General features: G+C 38.9%; 1 long non-coding RNA gene across 1 annotated transcript; it reads left to right on the top strand.

Annotated features, from left to right (window-relative positions):
* Positions 1-17,076: 17,076 nt before the first annotated feature.
* LOC127636154 (uncharacterized) lies at positions 17,077-20,091 on the top strand. Its single transcript, XR_007969555.1, has 5 exons — positions 17,077-17,197; positions 19,054-19,131; positions 19,282-19,498; positions 19,663-19,822; positions 19,907-20,091. It is a non-coding gene; the product is annotated as an uncharacterized LOC127636154 (long non-coding RNA).
* Positions 20,092-21,132: the final 1,041 nt, after the last annotated feature.

Here is a 21,132-nt window from a genome sequence, read left to right as displayed (position 1 = left end):
AGAATATGAAAGCAGTGAATGCAAACCATTGTTTGAAGTCAGTTATATATATATATATATATATATATATATATATATATATATATATATATATATATATATATATATATATATATATATATACAGGATATACTATATCATACATCAATCGCCTGTCATATGAGGCATGAATATAATTTTACAAATAAACACAATAATTAAATAAGCAAAATGAGCTTATTATGTTATGCATTTTAAAAATACATTTTCAAAATGTATTTCAAGATATTTTACAGTGTTTCACATATATGTGAATATATTACCTTTCTGTTTGGGAAAACATTGGTATTTTACTCAAAAATATTTGAAAAGGATTTTAAATGTGGCTCAAGATCGGCCATACATATATGGCCCACATATCTATATTTGACATCTGGGCCAAATACTCCATTTGACATCTGGCCCATGTCTTGGGTGCCGTCTTAAATCCAGTGCCATCTCTGCCAAACCCGGGCCATGTTTGGCCCACATGCTGTATGCCAGTGCCGGATGAATGCCAGCTGTGCCAGACACATGCCAAATCTGGGCCAAATTTGTTTGCTGACTGGCATCCTCTCTTCAGGTTCATGCACACCTGAGAATAATGAGAGAGAGGGTGAGAGAGAAAAAAGACACAACACACAACAACTAAACAATAATGCAGAGAAAACACTTTCATTTTAAAATAAGTAGCCGGTTTAATCATCGTCTCTCGCGTCTCCAATCGAGCCCCGCTAGTTTCTGCACATATAAAACATAGCAAGAATTGAATAATATAATTACTTTATTACTATAAACGCAGTTGTTAATAAATGATTGGACTGTACATCCTGTGCTTGTGTGACAGAGAATAATCCCACACCACTATATTCTGTGTTATTCTTCTTATAGTTATTTACTTTGCGGTCAATGACACAGGAACTTTCTCAGCTACTTGTTGATATATGATGGACTTTTTATCACACGTCATCATTTTGCGTCAAACTAATGTAGAGGATGATCCTCATATACACTTTCTGCAGACGCGATCACAGCGTGAATGTGTCATTAGCAGATCTTCACCGCTGAGGGACACTATACCCGTAGAGCTGAATGCTACAAAGCTCTTTCTCCCAATGTAATGAAAGTCAAGCGCCATAAAAGAGTAGAACAACAACAACAAACATAAAAACAACACAACATTCATTTACTGGCTGATTTATTGCAATTGACTTTCTGCAGAATTCAGCGTTCATGAGGACACACACAGATCACAGAGTTTTTGTGTGCAGTTATTCATTCATATTTCATAAGAGATAATTATCATTTGTGAGTATTTTTATACATATGCACAGATGTTATGAGCGCGCATCATTAGATCACAATCAAACAATTCTCTGAACCTTCTTTTAATGTGCCGATAGACTCCACCATATTTTCTGTTTTTAAACTGAATTATGAAATGTGAATTCATTCATTTATATGTTAAACATTGTGTCAAATGATGTTATATTCTCCTGGCAATAAAACTGAAGAAAGAGTGAACAGAATGATTCTTTATGGGAAAATAATTATCAAATGAATTATTGTGACACATTATTTGTATAATATTTGTCTCAATGCATTTGAGTGTTACACTACATGTAATAACCAGAAATGCTATTCAGGATGTTATGAGCTCTGCTATTCATTATCTGTAGTATTTATTACCATCTGTCTGTATTTTATTAGTAGTTCATATTTGCTATTAACCAATGTTGCCCCAAATCTTGATCAAATGTTTGCAAACCTGGGGGTTTGATTCTGCATTTGGAACATTTTCTGCCTCTTTTACTACTAATAATACTTCTAATGAATATGAAGGTTTACTATAATCAAACATGATCCATTAGATTAGCAACATACAGCCGAAAAAATACATTTATAAAAAATAAAAGTTACTAAACACAATTTTATGAACTGAGTGTAAAGCTTACTGATAAACAGCTGCAAATACCTAAATCATTTATTACAAAAAGAATGAAGGTGCAATCGTCTTTAAGGGGCATATAAATGTTTGTTTTTTTAACTTCTTAATTCATATGAACTGTCCAAATGAATCACTAGAACACATCAAATTTGAAACATCGAACTACTGTCCCCTGCATCCGCATTTGTGCTCAAGTGTACTGGGGTATCCCAGTCAATGGACAACAATTGGTGATTTTGGCTATTTTTCTGTCACTATTTAGACTTAAGCCTACTGAGCATGTCCGCAGAAATAACAAAAAAAAACTCAGCAGGGTTTTATTAATTCTGGCAGTTTGTTGTTCATTCAGTTACTGACGATTTTATAATGTGGCATAATATATGGGAGCAGCGTTTCAGTTCAGATTTGATGTGAACCTGAGGTACTGAAGTTAACATGGACATATTGCTGGATAATGTGCGTCGCATACCCAATTAAGAAACCTCATTTGAATACACAGACACTCATGACTGTTGTCACGGTTCTGGCAGTATTTGGAGTTGATATGAGAGTCGAGTGAACAGCCCCTGAACTATCAGTCCATGTGTGTTTTCAAAGAACTTGAGCTTTAAACTAATTCACACCAACCACTGTAACTTTAAATAAATATCATTTAAAAACAACTAAATAAGCACACACGTATACAATATATATACACACCGATCAGCCGCAACATTAATATCACCTGTCTAATATCGTGTCGGTCCCCCTCGTGCCACCAAATCAGCACCAACCCGCATCACAGAACAGCATTCAGAGATGATATTCTTCTCATCACAATTGTACAGAGTGGTTATCTGAGTTACTGTAGACTTTATCAGTTTGAACCAGTCTGACCATTCTCTGTTGACCTCTCATCAAAAAGATATTTCCATCTACAGAACCGATGCTCACTGGATGTGTTTTGTGTTTTTGGCACCATTCTGAGTAAATTCTAGAGACTGTTGAGTGTGAAAATCCCAGAAATACTCAAACCAAACTCATGCCACGGTCCAAATCACTGAGATCACATTTTTCTCCATTCTGATGGTTGATGTGAACATTAACTGAAGCTCCCCAATTAACATCCCTATTATTCCTTTATTTTCATGTACAGAACTGTAAATTAATGATCCAACTTTAGTGTTAATCTTTAACATTTCTCTAACACAGCGCTACAAATTGTGTTCAATAACACACCTGCACCAGCTGGGGGAATATCACTGTAAATATGTCAAAGTTCCCACTGTTATCTTAATGCAGTGCCATATTGTTATGATTATTATTATTTTACAGCAGTTGGTGGTGTTTTGATTTGACAATACAATTCTGAATACAGTATTTAACTGTTAAAAGCATCATCAACAACTAATACAGTGCTTCAATATTCTGCAAACTTCACTGTGTGCTTCTTGTTTTGAAAGAATTGACTATAGTTTGCAGAAGTTTTTATAAAAACTGTATCTGATTTCAGGTTTTGCTGTCTTACATATGCTTACACGTGATGTTAAACATGTGCTGTATGTGTGTTTGTCTTCTAGTGTCTCAGCTGATGTCTGTCTGGATTGTAAACGCACTGAAGACTACTGAACTCCCAGAGTTTCGCCGTGAACTGGACATCGGGATCGGCACTATAGTCTTCGCCCTTTCAAAGTCAGTACATAAGAAATCATATGCAACACTCAACACAGGGCCTCGTTTCGTGCCGACAGAAATGCAGCTCTGTGCGGTAAGACTCGCGGTGGCGGCTTGTGTGTTTATATCAACACAGAATGGAGCAAGAACTCTATGCCAGTCTCTAGTTACTGTTCATCGCTGTTGGAGCTTGTGACTGTTAGATGCAGACCTTTATATTTACCACCAGAATTCATTCAGTTTACATTCCCCCAGCGCTAACACTAATGAAACGCTCTGTGAACTGTATGGGGCTATGAGCAAACTGCAGAACGCTCACCCTGACGGACTGTTTATGGTCGCCAGAGATTTCAACCAAACGAATCTCAAGACAGTGCTCCCTAAATTCATCAGTGTGTGGACTTTGCAACGAGAGGGGTGATCTTGTTTAAACAAACATCCCAGGCGCGTACCGGGCAGAGCCCCGCCCCCACCTCGGCTACTCAGACCACATCTCTGTAATGTTAATCCCAGCATACAGACCATCTCTGCTCTTCAGGACTGTTTTGAGTATACTGACTGGCACATGTTCAGGGACGCTGCAACATATGGCGACTCCACCAACTTGGAGGAATACACCGCATCAGTGACCAGCTACATCAGCAAGTGCATTGATGATGTCACTTTCTCCAAGACCATCACCACATTCTCCAACCAGAAGCCGCGGATCACTGCGGAGGTGCGTGCGCTGCTGAGGACCCGAGACTCCACCTTCAGAGCAGGCGACAAGGCAGCCCTAAGAACAGCGAGGGCCAAACTGTCCCGGGCCATCAGAGAGGCAAAGCGCGCACACGCCCAGAGAATCCACAGTCACTTCCAGGACAGCGGTGACACGCGGCGCGCCCAGAGAATCCACAGTCACTTCCAGGACAGCGGTGACACGCGGCGCATGTGGCAGGGCATCCAGGACATCACCTACTACAGAACAACATCAATTGCCTGTGACAAAGATGCCTCCCTTCCAGATGCACTGAATGACTTCTATGCTCGGCTTGATGTACAGAACGACGTGGTGACGAGGAAGACCACCCCTCCTCTCAACGACCAGGTAGGAAGGTGCAGTTCTGCAAGCATTCGGGCCCTCATGGCCAGATTGTGTAACAGCTTCTTCCCTCAAGCCATCAGATTCCTCAATACTCAGAGACTGGACTGACACACACTACACACACACACACACACACACACACACACACACACACACACACACACACCTGTACACCATCCAACTTTTGCACATGTCCAGAGTTGCACTTTAACTCACTTTATCTGGCTGCTACCTCAATAACTGCTATGTGCATAGAACACTATCTCATAGTATGTTATGTTTACATTTGGCATTTTTAGAAAGGGTCATTTTTTTGCACTATTCATTACAAATGTGTACTGGTCAGCGCTGCACTGTCTCTCACTGTCTATTGTCCTGTTCCTTTTAGTAATTATTGTACTGTCCCGTACAATTGGCACGTGCACTTTATGTAGAAATGTTATTTATTGTGTGTAGTCTCATGTGGTCCTGTGTTTGTCCTATGTTGTTTTATGTAGCACATGGTCCTGGAGGAACGTTGTCTCGTTTCACTGTGTACTTTAACTGTATATGGTTGAAACGACAATAAAAACCACTTGACTTGACTTGACTTGACTATTGTGTTGGGTTGTTGCTGTCTTTTTCTGCATATCGCAGCGCCCGTTTAAGCTCATCACCACCCGTTCAGCTCCATTCGGCCCCGTTTCATGGCTGTCTCACTGGGAAAAGTCCTTTGGACAGTCCGCCCCGGGCAGATGTGTGAATGCAGGGGCAGACTGGGACTAAAAGCTGGCCATGGATTTTGTGGTCCAGTTGCCGGCCCATCACATTATTGATTATTTAGGTATTTGCAGCTGTTTATCAGTATGCTTTCAACTCAGTTCATAAAATGTGTTTATTGAATTTTATTTTTTATAAATGTATTTTTTCGGGTGTATGTTGCTAATCTAATGGATCATGTTTGATCTTGTCCCGACTGCACCTTTCCAGATCAAACTAAAGCTTTAAACACCTCCTCCCCCCAAGCATGGAACCAAACCTTGGTCGTACAGACACACCCCCTGACACAAACGCAGTTTGTCATATATTTCTATATTGCCAATAAACTATTTGGGTTACATCTGTGTGTAAACAGTCACTGTCACTAATAATCTGTGTTATCAAGTTTTAGAGCAACTTAATAGAAAATATGAACTAAAACTCAGTTGATAATGCAAGTGAACCGTATTACTACAATAGAATGTCTATTCACAATAACACAGTAAACTGAAAACAGAAAACGAGGACTCACTAATGATGGGGATAATATGTACTTTATTAAACATGAATATAATAAGCATAAATGTGCAATATAACAACTACAACAAATCAACAAGAGTTAGGTCAGAGGTAATCCAGAAGTAATGCAAAAGTAATCAGATTACCAGATCAGATACACACACACACACACACACACACACACACACACACACACACACTTCAATATACAGTAAGCCTGTGTTCAGTGTGTAAACATGGAGGTAAGAAGATGCCAATTTTCACGGTTATAATCAATAGATTAGTGAGCTGTAAATCTTCCATATGATCTGAAATGGTTTGATCTGGGGTTAATCCATATCCTGCAGTTATGAGTGAAGTGATGATGATAATTCAAGTGTTGATAATAAGATCTACAGTTCTTTACACCTGCTCTAAATGTGTTTCTCTGCAGCTTTTTCTTCCAGCCGTTTGTAAAAGAGTTCAGTGGACAAATGTCAGATGTGTTACGTCAGAAGGTTTGTCGTGCTTTTAAAGACAGATAAATGAACACTATTGCCTGTTGATGATGCTTTCATTCTTATGTTTTCATTTGTCTTTTCTTTCTTAGATTTGTCAGGCAACTGAACAAGCAATTGTGGACTTGGAGAGACACCTACAGGAATATTCTGGTACTGACAAGAGCAGGATCAATTTACTCAAACTTACTCATCCTCATGTTGTTGCAAACACGTATGGAACACACAAGGTGACATTTTGAAGAATCTTCACACAGCTCTTTCCCATATAACTTCAGCAGTGATGGACTGTAGCTTCATTATAAATGAAGCCATTAGCTAAAGAGTTCTTTTACCCCCAAATAAAAATTCTCTCTCTGTAAGTGAACGATGACCAGAAGACTTTGAAGCTTAAAAAGCATATAAAGGCAGCAGAAAAGACTCTAGTGGTTAATCCATGTCTTCAGAAGTGATATGACAGCATTTGTTATAGGGTGGCAAGGGGGTGGCATGCAGACTATGAGGGGTGGCAACACCAAAGCAAGCACCCATGCGTAGTTCTTCTGGATTAAGGTACCCAGCTTCATTGCATCAAGCACTAGTTCATTTACTGCAGTAACTTTCATATTAAAATGTCCATGAATGTGTGATACAACTGCATTTCCACAGGAACCACATAGTAACCATTTTACAACATGAAATAAGTTTTATTATACTTTTTATTATTGTATAATAAAAAATAATGAACACAATATTTATCAACAGAGTATCAAGACATTGTCTATTAAACACATCTCCAAATTCTAAATGTTCCTAAACTTCACATTTACAGTAGAAACGTCAATCTGGACTAAACGTCACCAGCACATATTCTTATTCTGTGAAGTGTAAATATGGATGGAAAATGTATGAATATCTCATGTTATTCTGCTAATAAAGTCATCTTTGTAACAGCTGGAATAAGTCGTTTGAAAGTGAATATTAACACAATGTTTGGTCTAAATAAAAATAAACTGTACAGAATATTGTATTGTGGGGCGGTGCTGTAAAACTCATGAATAGTGTGAAGCCTCCACATGTGCTATGTCTCTGTGGCAACACACTCAAGTCACATGTAAGATGTGCAGGTTGGCGGTCTCAGACGCGGAGGCAGCTGGGATTCATCCTCCACCAACCGGATTGAGGCGAGTCACTACGTGACCACGAGGACTTAAAAGCACATTGAGAATTGGACATTCCAAATTGGGTGAAAAAGGGGAGAAAAAATCTAATAAAATAGAGAGAGAGAGGGAGAGAAAAAGACTGTACATACACACACTGTACATACACACAAACAATACAGTGGAGAACGGTCTCACAATGGAGGACCCTATGCCACCCTATGCCACCCCAGTAGATCCGCCCCTGTATGAAAGTTGTGGGTCAGAAACATGTCAATATTGTGTATTTTTCATCAATATTCCCGTACAGTGTAAATCGTCCCTCTATATTGACACATTTAGTGTCTTCAGCATATTTTGGAAAATAATTATGAACAGTTCCAAAATAATAAAATCTATTTGTGACAGATTTCAGTTTTTTATGACTAAATATACTAAATATAAGCCTTGCATTGAAATAAGCAGTATTAATAAAAACAATCCAATAGGCCCGTGTTCAGTCATTATGAGAGTAATAATATTTTGAGAATGAATGGAAAGGAAAGTGAGTTTTTACACACAACATCACTGACCAGGAGGACACTTGTCTACACAACAGAGCTGAACAGTTACAGTATTGAGAAGAGAGGAAAACCCAACACGAGTGGGACTGTGTGAATCTGTCTGGTTCTTCCATTTCCTACATAACCTCTGCAGTGTCCGGATAATAATAACTGTGCTGAAGTATGATTTAACTACATCCTCCACATCCATCTCTTGCATTAATGAAGCTGCTGGCTTGATGTCCGTTCTATCGTTGTGATAATGACGCTCTGTTTAGCCTAATATTGAGATTGATTGTTTCTCTATATTTTGAGTAACTTACACTAAATGTCAATTAATATTGATCACAACTATCAGCTCCAAAATGGAAAAAGTGCAATAAAATCATCATCAAAGTTGTCAAAGTTGAAGATCGTGTGATTCGTCAATCCAAAGCATTGGGTACGCGTCAAATTTGGACACCGGATTCACTTTCGTCTACACAGAACCGGACCGACCCGTCACTCTTATGCACTTAGAACCTCCGGGCTGGCCCAATCGCTGTGCGACTCTTCTATTACGCCCATATCAAGCATAGTCTCTAATTCTTCCTTAACAACCTTTTGTTTGTGTTCATGAAGACGATAGGGCCGGCTATGAATAACCACCCCTGAGGAGGTCTCGGTATGGTGTTCTATGAGGTTAGCGCGATCGGGAAGTGGCGAGAACACGTCCGCAAATTCCGTTTGCAACTTGACTATGTCTGTGAGCTGCGATGGTGCGAGGTGGTCTCCACAAGGGACTGGGGTGAATGAATTTGGTTTGAGCGTCACCTCTGGCCCGAGCTCCACCCTCTAGGTCGCTAGAGCCACAGGGGCCACCTCCCTCCATGCTTTTAGAAGGTTTGTGCTTAGTTACTCTGACTCGCTCCTTCTGTGGTGAGCTGGTGGCCTTTAAGTCTCCCACCGCCATCATTATATCAAGAGACAGGTGTTAGAGATAATTACAACCCAGGTGACGAGCCTTACCGCTCTCCTTCTCCCTCAGACAGACACACGTCCACGTCCCCACATCCATTCAAATCCTGTGCTATATTCCAAGTCTAATGAAGTCAGCTTTTGTGAGGAACAGACAGAAATATGGACTCCTTTTGATGGTTTTGTTGTATGGAAATGAGCAACTTGAAGACTTCAGTCATATCAGTACTCTTATAAAAGCAGTTTTATTCTACATGGAGAGGGTCCACACATGTTAGAGTCACATGACCAGCCGAATACTACTCGTGTAATCTCAGTAACGTCCTGTTATTGGACACTTTCATTGATTAAAGTAATCATGTCTGACTGTGAATAATACATTTCTACAATGTCATCTGAAACTGAAAACTAGTGATTTTAAATGATGCATTCAAGCTGCTAAAAGTTACTGACTGCACCTTTAAATACTTGTTACAATGACCTCTGTGTGACCTTAAAGGGATAGTTATTTGATGAAATGAAAAGTCTCATCATTCACTCGCCCTCATGTCATTCCAGATGTGTGTGACTTTCTTTCTTCTGGAGAACACAAATGAAGATTTGTTGAAGAATATTTCAGATCTGTAGCTCTATACAATGCAAGTGAATGGTGACCAGACCTTTGTCACTCAAAAATTACATAAAGTAAACATAAAAGTAATCCATATGACTCCAGTGTTTGTATCCATGTCTTCAGAAGTGATATGATAGACGTGGATGAGAAACAGATATAGATCCCAAAGAGCTCCCGATCCATCTGATCACCAGCCAGTTTGACATGTTCATTCCACAGGTCAGTGAATCTACAGGACACTGGATCATTCTGAAATATTGCCATGAATGCATGCATTGTATGTATTATATTTCATTGATTGTACAGTTGCATGAGCATAACTACAGCGATATAAGACTGAATGTGTCAGTCACTGATGTTGAACTCCATCACATCTTTCTAACACTCTGTCTCTCTGTTTCCATGAATGACTGTAGTTGAATTCATGATCATGTAAAACATCAAACTGCTGTTCAGATGAATAATGTGCAATGGTTTCTGTGCAGTTGCTCACCCTGTATCCCGAGACAGCACTCTTCTCCTTTAGATCTGTTGAGGTGGATGTTCATGTGATCTGCTGTTAAACATGACAGCACACTGATTCCTCTGTTTACAACACATAAACAACATCCACACACTCATTCATATCTGAAGGGAGGAGAAATCTCTCGATATGTAGCTTATATCACAATGTAAAGACACATAAAACATGCTACAGAGACACCACAACCAGAAATGACATGTTCCATTAAAGGAATATTCCAGGTTCAATACAGGCTAAGTATAAATACAATAACATGTTTAGAATTATTTCAGCAATGAAGACATTCTCCATGCACACTTGTTAATACTTTCACCTGGTACTGCAGCACGTCTTGTGCGTGTAGCTCTCGACGCTCGGGGCATTTATAGGCCCTGTCCCAAATGACACCCTAGCCCACGTTATACTTCCATTGTGACGTAAACGGCCAGCGTCTGCGTCTGCGTATTGAGGGTGCAAAGGAGTTGCTCATGAGCGATGCGATGATGTCACTTTGTGTGAACGAACCCTCATGAACAGTGGCTGTGTTGAGAATAATCCAGACTTGAGATTTAAAGATTCATTTGTCTGCAGCCACTGATCTGGAGTCAGCTTTTCCCTTCTCACTAGTAATTAAGGTTTGGACTTGTGGATGGAAAACGGATCGTAGATCAGAAGTTACGAGCACCGTCATCCTGACGGCAATCAGAGTTGTACCAATTATTGTATTAATATACAATAATACTGGAGGACTTTTGCGGTGGCAATTTTTCACTACCGCAATGGTAAAGTGTCAACCACCGGCGGTGAATGCTGTTGGACCATCGTTTGGGGGGTGGGTGAGAGTGCGGTCACAAACTATATTTTAATTACGGATTAAACTTTAAAAAGTGAGGCATTGAAAACTAGGTCAAATATTACAAAATACAAAAAACAATAATAACATTATAATATATAATATATGTTTATACAGTACTGTGCAAAAGTTTTAGGCACTTAAGATGTTTCACAACAACATTAGTCTGAAGATGGTTATTTATATCTTCAGCTTTAGTGTTAATAGGAAATATAAATGTTACTGACCGTACATATAAATGTTACTGACTGTCTGTGGTACAGAGTGCCTTCAAGGAGGGACTCAGGATGGCGGCAGGTGGGAGAGGGGCTGTTTTAGCGCTCCTAGTCTATTGTTTACTTGTGAAGATCTTAATGCCTATTCATGCTAATTCAACTCAGATGGTTGGTATTATATTTCCTCTGCCTCATCTAAATGACAAACCGTTGATATATGAAGTCCTGGGTTACAAACAAACAATCAAGGAATCGGCAAACGCAAGCATCGGCTATGGAACCTATACATTGGCCATGGCCTTAATCTATCCATCAATTTATAATAAATTTACCAAGAAAACTAAATCAATACCACCGTCTAAATCGCCGCTGACAACTGGATTAATTATTGCTATATGTTTAATGTTATCTGGAGATATCCACCCGTGCCCAGGCCCGCACCACTTTAAGTCGCCGGGAGAGGCTAATCTACGAGCAGATGACAAACGCGACACTCCTACCTTGCAGGTACTTTCAGGTAATTTTGTGTGTTCAACTGTGGACGACTTGTCTGTCCGAGGAAGCGATGGTGTGGATGGCGTGGTACCGGGGCAGCCTATTGGGGCACTGCACGGAGAAAGTCCGGGTCTGAGGATGTGTGGCGGTGTGTTGGACAGAGGCTGTAGAGGCGAGTCCGTGGGTCTGCAGCGTGGTGCAGTTTTCGCTTCGTATGGGAGCGGGAGACAAGATCCAGATACACAACAACAACAAACTTTTCGGCATGGCCGCTCGGTCACCATGGTAACGTCAGCAAACAGAAAGCGCCTTAATCCAGGGGTATCACCGGAAATGGGCGTTCTTTGAAACTGTTAACCACTCAAAAATAGTTTGGGACCTTAAAGCAAAACCCAAAGGTCTGTTGGGTGGGCACTTAAATATCAGAAGCATCATGTCAAAAACAGAACAAGTTAATCATCTGTTACTTAATTCAAATTTGGATTTTTATGTCTATCTGAGACCTGGCTCAATAAGAATGCTCCATCTGCAGCACTTAACATCCCTGGATATAATATGTTCAGGAGAGACAGAGAAGGAGCAAAGGGTGGTGGTGTCATGATATATATAAAAAAAACATTCAGTGTCAGGAAATTCAATGGCAGAATGATCATGAACTAGAATGTGTGGGTTTAAACATCACACTATCACAACAGATGTTTCTTACAATTGTTGCGATATATCGCCCCCATCTTCAGATGCCAGTTTTTATGAAAAGTTTGAAAAATTATTGAAAGAATCTAATCTAAATAAAGAGATCATTATTTTTGGGGATATAAACATAAATTGGGAGGATAAATTATGTAGAAGAAAACTAAAAAACATAACTGACAAATTTGATCTAGTTCAAATGATCAAAGGGCCAACGAGAATTACTACATCTAGCAGCACTCAGATTGATCTAGTATTTTCCAACCGACCCGAGAGAATAACTAAATCATATAATATGTTGGCTGGTCTTTCTCATCACAATTTGATCCTTGTGGCAGAAAGCTCTCTAAAAAGAGATTTGTTTATTCTGCCAGAGAACGGGAGTATGTTGGAATCCCAAAAATTGCCAGGAAGGATTTATAAATGCTGTCCAGCAGATAGATTGGGATCGCATACTGTCGGGAACGAATTGTGAAGTGGATTGTGCATCTTTCGTGGCGATAATTGAGAGAACAATTAAAGATTTTAGCAGTACAATTAAACACAAACACAATAAAAATATACTTCCTTGGATGAACTCAGATATACTCAAACTAATGAAAGAGAGGGATTTTGCGTTAAAAACAGCAATTAAAACTAAGTCAATTAGTGCTAAAAATCTGTTTACAACATTGAGAAATAAGACGGTTAAGGCTATACATAAGGCCAAAGCAGATTTTTTTTTGACAATAATAGAAAACGCAAAAGGGATTCTAAAATAATTTGGAACCAATTGAAGAAACTTGTAGGACAGGACACAAAAAGAAAAAACTTGTAGAAATTAAGATAGATGGACAAATTATAAATAACACAAACAAAGTTGCAGATGCTTTCAATAATTTTTTATTGAATCTGTATCAACTATTGCTCAAAGTTTTTCATCTAATAATGAAAAAATTTGCCCGATAAATAATTCAGAGCCTATTTTCGATTTAAGGACAGTGACAGAATCTGAAGTCTTACAGACAATTAGAACATTAAAAGCTTCCAGAACTAGAGACATATTTGGTATAGATATGTGCATGCTGAAAGAACTCAGTTCCACATTGTTAACACCGGTAACTAAAATTATTAATCTCTCCTTTATTGAGGCAGTATTTCCTAGGGTGTGGAAGTCCGCTGCGGTTGTACCAGTTTTTAAAAATGGAGATCCATTGTTAGTGGATAATTATAGACCAATCAGCATCTTACCTACAGTATCAAAAGTTGCAGAGAAATTAATTTCCCAACAAATAATAACACATCTAAATACTTCTACATTTTCCCTTCAGAATTGGAATTCTGTTCCACAGAATATTAGAGAACTCACTACATACACTTTGTTTAAAAAGCAACTAAAAAACTGGTTCATATTACACCAGTCATGTCAACACTAATAAGTATATAGGCTACAATTTCCCTCTACCTGATCGTACTGTCATCTGTGTCCCTGTTGGGTAACTGTGTTCAACATTATTATATTTAATTTTAACCTAATGTTGAAAATATAGTGAATTTGTACACTGTATTAATTTAAAGGATTTAACGAGTTATATTGTTTTATAGTTTTTATATTTTGTATTTTCCTTGTAATGTTTTAAAGCTGTTTTCTTTTTAAGGTAGACAATATTACGATCTGTCCAGGGACAACGGATGAAAAATAGCCTTTTGGCTAATTCTGGTGCATTTGCAGTAATGCTAATTAATGTACATTGTCCCTGTCAAATAAACTAATAAACAAACAAACAATACACTCACAAACATTACTTTTGCAAATAGAAAAGTTAGAATAGAATAGAAGAAAGGGGCACTTTGCAAGAGATGTCATGTTGCCCACCGAGGCCCCCACTGAACATGTGGAATATTTTGATCAAGTGTAAATATAGCCATTTTATTCTACAATTATTTGCGATGGTCAAGCATGTATTTTACTGTGTGTGTGTGTGTGTGTGTGTGTGTGTGTGTGTGTGTGTGTGTGTGTGTGTGTGTGTGTGTGTGTGTGAGCGTGTATTTATCACTTTGTGGGGACCAAATGTCCCCATAAGGATAGTAATACCCGAAATTTTTGACCTTGTGGGGACATTTTGTCGGTCCCCATGAGGAAAACAGCTTATAAATCACACTAAATTATGTTTTTTGAAAATGTAAAAATGCAGAAAGTTTTCTGTGAGGGTTAGGTTTAGGGGTAGGGTTAGGTTTAGGGGATAGAATATAAAGTTTGTACAGTATAAAAACCATTATGTCTATGGAAAGTCCCCATAAAACATGGAAACACAACATGTGTGTGTGTGTGTGTGTGTGTGTGTGTGTGTGTTTATCAACACAGAACAAGACAAGTACATCACCCATTGGACAAACACCATTCAAAACCAACACAAACTGGAATGTTATTCGGCACTAAATCGAGAGTACACTGTTGCGAACTACCTGAGCACAGTGAGTGATGTGAAACTCAGGAAAACCCTGACGATGTACAGACTCAGCGAGCACAGTCTGGCCGTGGAGACGGGCCGGCGCAGACAGACATGGCTCTCCCGTGAGGACAGGCTCTGCTCGCACTGCATCCTGGGAGTGACGGAGACCGAGCTGCACTTCCTCACAGAATGCCCAAAATATAAACGCATCAGAGACCACTATTACCCCAAAATTAATCAAATATTTCCCCAATTTAACACCTGTAATCCAACCCAAAAAGTCTGTTTCTTCTCGCTCTATAGCTGAAGACGGCACACATCAGTTTTTGCTGTTTCCCAGATAGCAAAAAATGTCCGCACGGCTTCGTTTTGCCGCCGTCCCCAAGCTGTCGGCTATAGGTGCGTCTCACTGGCGGGGATGAAGCGTTTGCCGCCGAATTCGTCACGCCCATTTCCCAGATAGCAAAAAATGTCCGCGACGGCTTCGTTTTGCCGCCGTCCCCAAGCTGTCGGCTATAGGTGCGTTCAGACGGCGGGCCGCCCGCTTCATTTTCTCTGGCGGTTGCCTTGCGGCAATCGACCGCGGTCGACGGCGGCAAGCCGCTTTGAAATACGAGGACAGCTTAGACTCTCAAAATCGACCAGCCATGTTGGCTATTATTATTTTTTGCTCCAAAGCCATTAGGGTTTATAACAGATTCTTGACTCTTGATTCCATGATAAGGTAAGGTTTAGGAAATGACATATAATTAATTTGAAACTCTGAAGCGATTATACAGTAATATATGTAAAATATATTGAATTATTTATGCACAGGTGAAAATTGTTTACATTTATTTGATTGATGCACATTGAGACATGCACCAATAAACCAAAAATAATTCCTTTTTGTAAAACTTACTTGGCAATAAATATCTTTCTGATTCTGATTAGGTTTTAAAATAGATATTTAATACAGGGTATGAACAATTTAGCAGAATAAATTGATGAAGTTAGACTTTTCACCAATGCCTGACTATCAGTGAACAGTGAAAGACATCTGCAACATGGCCAAAATATCGGGTAGCCTATACTTTAATAATTTTTTATTAATTTGCAACCATGGTGATATCTATCATAAACATGAAAATCCCTGTTTTGACGTGAAGGATAAACTCAATGAAAAAGCGAAATTATCCTCTGGTTTCACAGTTAAGCAGAAACTTCGTTTATGTCTACATTTTTTCCAACCTCGATTTTTTTTGTTATTTTACCTTTTACAGGTTTTGCAATTTGACCTGTACAAATGTTTAAGAAAGTGTTAAAGTCCCTGTAAAGGTAATACAAAAAATCTAAACGCATTATAAATGTTAAAAATGTATTGCTAAAACACATGACAAAGACTGAACAGTGAAGTTCCGCTGTCGCCAAATCTGTTTCCGGTTTACTTGCGCGTCGCCCAAAATGTCTGTTTTTACTCGACGTCTCCAGAATCTTCCGAAAATACGCGTCAGCGATGTTCATCGCATTGTCGATGCCTGCTCCGACAAGCAAGAGGGACAAGGGCTTTAAACTCTACATATCGAGTTATCTGCACAACTACAAGGGTAAGTATTTGAATCTAATGTGGTGTGCCGGCAGATAGCGGCTAAGCTAGTTCGCCACGTGTTCATTTTTAATGTAACGTTAGTATAGAAGCTTGTTTTTTCTTAGTTTTAAAGCAGACTGTTTGTTAATTTTTGTGATAATTGTAATATCAATTGTATTAACTTGCTCTCCTCTCAGTTTCTAATAAAGATCAGGACACCGGTGAAGTCACTGTCAAGGCATTGTGTTACAGGTCCATGAGGAAAGCAGATAAACCTCACAGTTTGAGTGTATGGTGAAGCTAGAATTAATAAGACCGCAGTTATAGGCTTGTTACTTTAATAGCCCGATGTTCCTGGGGACTCGGCTAAGGTTATTCATGATTAATGTAACTCAAATCAAATGAAAACAGTTATTGTAGGCAGGTAAGTTTCCCTAGCTGGTCCCTCTGTGTAAAATGCGTTCTTATTCAAGTTTTCAACTCAGTCATTCGTTTAAGATGCAATCTTGTGTTATAAGTATTAGGCTATCATGATTATACAGTGAGCAAGCTATATAAATAAGTATTTAATATAATAAAAGTGTAGAGCATCAACCGAGGGTGTAAGGTAAAGGCTGAATATTGTAGATTTATTACAATATGTTGCATGTTTGAATTAAAATACCTGTGGATATGCAGGAGCACACACTCTACAAAGGCCTGACTGGAGATTTGCCTGATCTATCCGTCCTTCAGGTGAGTAGGGATATAACAATAGCACATTTCACTGTACAGTATGATATATCAACCAAAATCTGTATACCAATTAGGGTTGCAAAGGGGCGGGTAATTTCCGGTAAATTTCCGGAAAGTTTCCGGTAAATTTCCATGGGAAGTTAAGCTGGGGAATTTTGGAAATATTCCATATTAGAAACTTTACATGGGAATAATGGGAATTATGGGAATTAATGGGAATTTAGGGGAACTAACTGGGAATTCATTGTAATGTAATCGATCATTGTATTACATCCAAGCATAAATATAAACAGAAGTCATAAGAAAACATCCATGCAAAATGTTTTCAACAGATATTTCAACAGATTTATTTGTAAGTAGAACAGAACAAGTTTTAATTATTTTACTGAACAATCACTTGTTTCATGGAAGAACAAAAACAGGAATATTGGGTTAAATATTACTCATCCCCCAACCCCACTCAATCAAAAATGCACCCCCATCCAAATATCCCCACAAAGTCCCATTCAAAATGTTAAATGAAAAAAAAAAAAACCTTCTCCCTCCAAAACGTCCCATTAAACATGCAAATCTTCCTTCAAGCAATCCTCTGCAGTTTTGCTCAGTCAGTGGGCTCTTCGTGGGCCTCATCAACATCCAACAACACGTCCACTTCCTCAACTTCCAACTCTTCCTCTTCAGTGTCACTTTCCAGCCTTGTTGAGGATGGCTCTGTGTCAGGCTCAAAGAGCCTTAGGTTTGCCCGAATGCCAACCAGTTTTTCCACTCTTACATTTGTGAGCCTGTTGCGAACCTTTGTGTGCGTGTTCCCAAACAGCGCTATTTTGGCTGTGGTGAATCATGGAAATTTTTGGCATTGCGTCACCATGGAAACCAAGGGGGGCGGCGCATGGCGATGTCGGCTAAACATTGTGATGTCTGTCAGCCATCACGATGGACGATGATATCGTCCATCGGCCCAACCCTAGTAAGAATACTAATGCAATGGCATGAACAGATACATAAATAGTAAGGCTAGCCAAACAACTGGAATGATCTTGAAAACATATTGCAGGAGGCAGAGAAAAACAGCCACATGTGGTAGCTAGCATCTGCCTTATGTGGTAAATAAAGTTATGCTAGCTTATTTAGCATCTAACTTATCAGCATTGCTACTAGATGAATACATTTGTATGTGATATTTGCAATTTAAACATTTAATAAATATATTTCCCCATAATATCATCAAAACTTACTTCACTTTGTTTAGTCCACAGGCTCAAATGTGTGCCTTCAATAGTCTTGTGCTTTGGTCTTCTGTACATGTGATGGAGGCATGCACAGTGCCAGTAGGGGGTGTGGTCTCAATAGCCATGCAGTAAGCAGTGTTCTATGTGCATGTGATTGAGGAATGGCATGGATATTCAAGTGTATTTGAATGGCATCCGTTTGTTTTAGTCAAGATTATGCTAAAATATACTTCCCTCAACTATATTTAAGTTCCCTATGAAGAGCCAACCCTCAACTTTTAAAATTCCCACTTTATTCCCGTTTATTCCCATAAATTCCTGTTAATTCCCTTAAATTCCCATTAATTCCCATGGAAAGTTTCCAACTTTGAAAATTCCCAGAATTTTGCAACCCTAATACCAATATTTCATTTTCTTTTTCCTCCCCTTTTACAAACAAATATTCTGCTTCAAAGAAAAAAAATTAAATTGATGTTATCATAAGGGTTCTTCATTATGAACTTGTATGCCATGCATAACATACTGTGGATAGAAATTACAGGGAAAGTTACTGGTATGATAATTGTGGTTATATTATATTACTATTATATTTAGTGTATTGCTAATCAATATATTGTTACTTCCCAGATGACAGCGGCTCACTTATAGAGCAGGTGAAGCAAGTTGGGACAATGTTGAAGACATTTGCTCGCACTGGGCAATCGGGTACAACTTGCAAACAACACCTGTGGTTGTTGGTTTAATTCCCACTGGGGCCACCTGTACATGTAGTAGACCTAGATATAAATGTCATAGTTTAGTATTTGAAGGTCCAGGACTGACTACTTTATTCTTTTATTCTGGGAACCCCTGTAGGTGCAGATCAGACCCTAATGCTGCGACGTCTTGGGAGTTTGGCGATGTTGTGCGTAGCATGGACGACAAAATGCTATGCTGCAACGTTTCAGTGCCAATGTGTCTGTTGGAGAGTTATCCCTGACAGGGGATCTGTTACTCCCCCCTAGACACCCAGGAACATTTGGCGTTGCTTGACAACAGTTTGAGGCAGGATAAAGAGCTCCAGCAACGATTTGTAAGTGTGCCGATTTCGTTTATAACGGTATAGGGTAATCTAAAAAGTAAAATTAAGATCGTACACTGCATATTCTACAGTCTGAATCCACAGCCTGTCACATTTTAAATTTATGAGAAGCTTCAGAGAAATGTAATTTGTAACATGTTTTTTTGTATTTTCAGCTTCGGTTTTTGGCAATCAAATGTGGGAGGGACCTAAAGACAACCGTGTGGCGAATGCTTCAGAGTATCTTCTCTAATCACCTTTCCATCAATACAACCTGGACTGTTGTAGGGGATAAAGCATGTTTTAGAGACATGTTCCTGAAGACCATTGTTCAAAGTAAGTTGGATATTTTTTTTATATTTAAGTAGATGTGTATGACCTTATTCCATTCAAATGGAATGACATCTTTATTTTCTACAGGAGCCATCCGGAAGAACCCGGCAACACAGGATGCCACTGATGAGGCGATCCAGGTTAACGTTACGCGTTACCTGAAAGGAGCATCTGAACATGAAGGTGGAAAAAGGCGCCGCACAGCTGAGAGGGACCCACAGCCGACCCCTTGAACCTAGGCTGACTACTGACACCCCAGCATCACTGACAACTGGAACCCTTTCTTTATCCTGCAGTCAGTAACATCAAGACCCCTAAAGAAGCCTGCTAAATGTGTCAGACTACACTCACCCAATCCACACTGTTCACTGTGGAAATTGCTCTTTTTTTTTTCTTTTTTTTTTCTCGTGACCCTGCTTTGAGGGCAGCTCCTTGGATGAATATGGGATGGTTTGTCCTTTTATACAGGCGACAAGGAATCACTGAAGATATGCCAATTTGCACTGCCTCATTCTGGGGGTCGGGAAAACCGGTGATTCTTAGCCCACTACGCACGCAGACCCCAACCTCTCCAGACATTCTGATTGGCTGTGTTCTCTACAGCCAGATTTTCTGCTGTTAATTATATTTATTCCCACTTGTTGTCATGTGTAAGTTGAATGTCAAAATGTATATTATACCTGCACATTCCTTGATACCAAAGATCTCAATTATTTCATATACAATTTGCTGCTTATTTCATTGTTACAGTGCTTAACTATTCTATTTTTAAATATAGCTTGTAAATCCTAGATTATACATCTAATACTTGATATTTGCACATTATCTGGTATCAAATATTCTACTTACCGTGACTTTAGTATTGGCTTATTTAATTCCGTCAGTGCTTAACAATTCTATTATAGTTTGTAAATCCTATTTCATACCTCTGATACTTGATATTGCACATTAACTAGTACCAAAAATTCTACTTTCATTCCATCACAGTGTTTAACTGTTATTCTATTGTTAAATATAGCTTGTAAATCCTTGTGCCACAAGTCAGCATTGCAGTTATAATGGTATATTCTACTCCAGAGCTTTACTCTAAATTATTACCACTTAACCTATTGTTAGAAATGACTTGTAAATATGATGTTATACCTCAATTTATTTGGTATCCTGCACTTTCTTTGGTACCAAATATCCTCATTGCTTATGTTTACTGGTAATTCTTTTCATCCCAGAGCTGACCTCTTTATATTATTAACAATTATTGTAAGTGTTACAATAGTGTTTTTTAAAAAAAAGAAATTGGAAACCTGCATGTTCTT

This window comes from Xyrauchen texanus, chromosome 43 (genome assembly GCF_025860055.1).
Source record: "Xyrauchen texanus isolate HMW12.3.18 chromosome 43, RBS_HiC_50CHRs, whole genome shotgun sequence".
NCBI classification, from domain to species: Eukaryota; Metazoa; Chordata; class Actinopteri; order Cypriniformes; family Catostomidae; genus Xyrauchen; species Xyrauchen texanus.
This window is presented reverse-complemented; position numbering and strand designations above follow the sequence as displayed.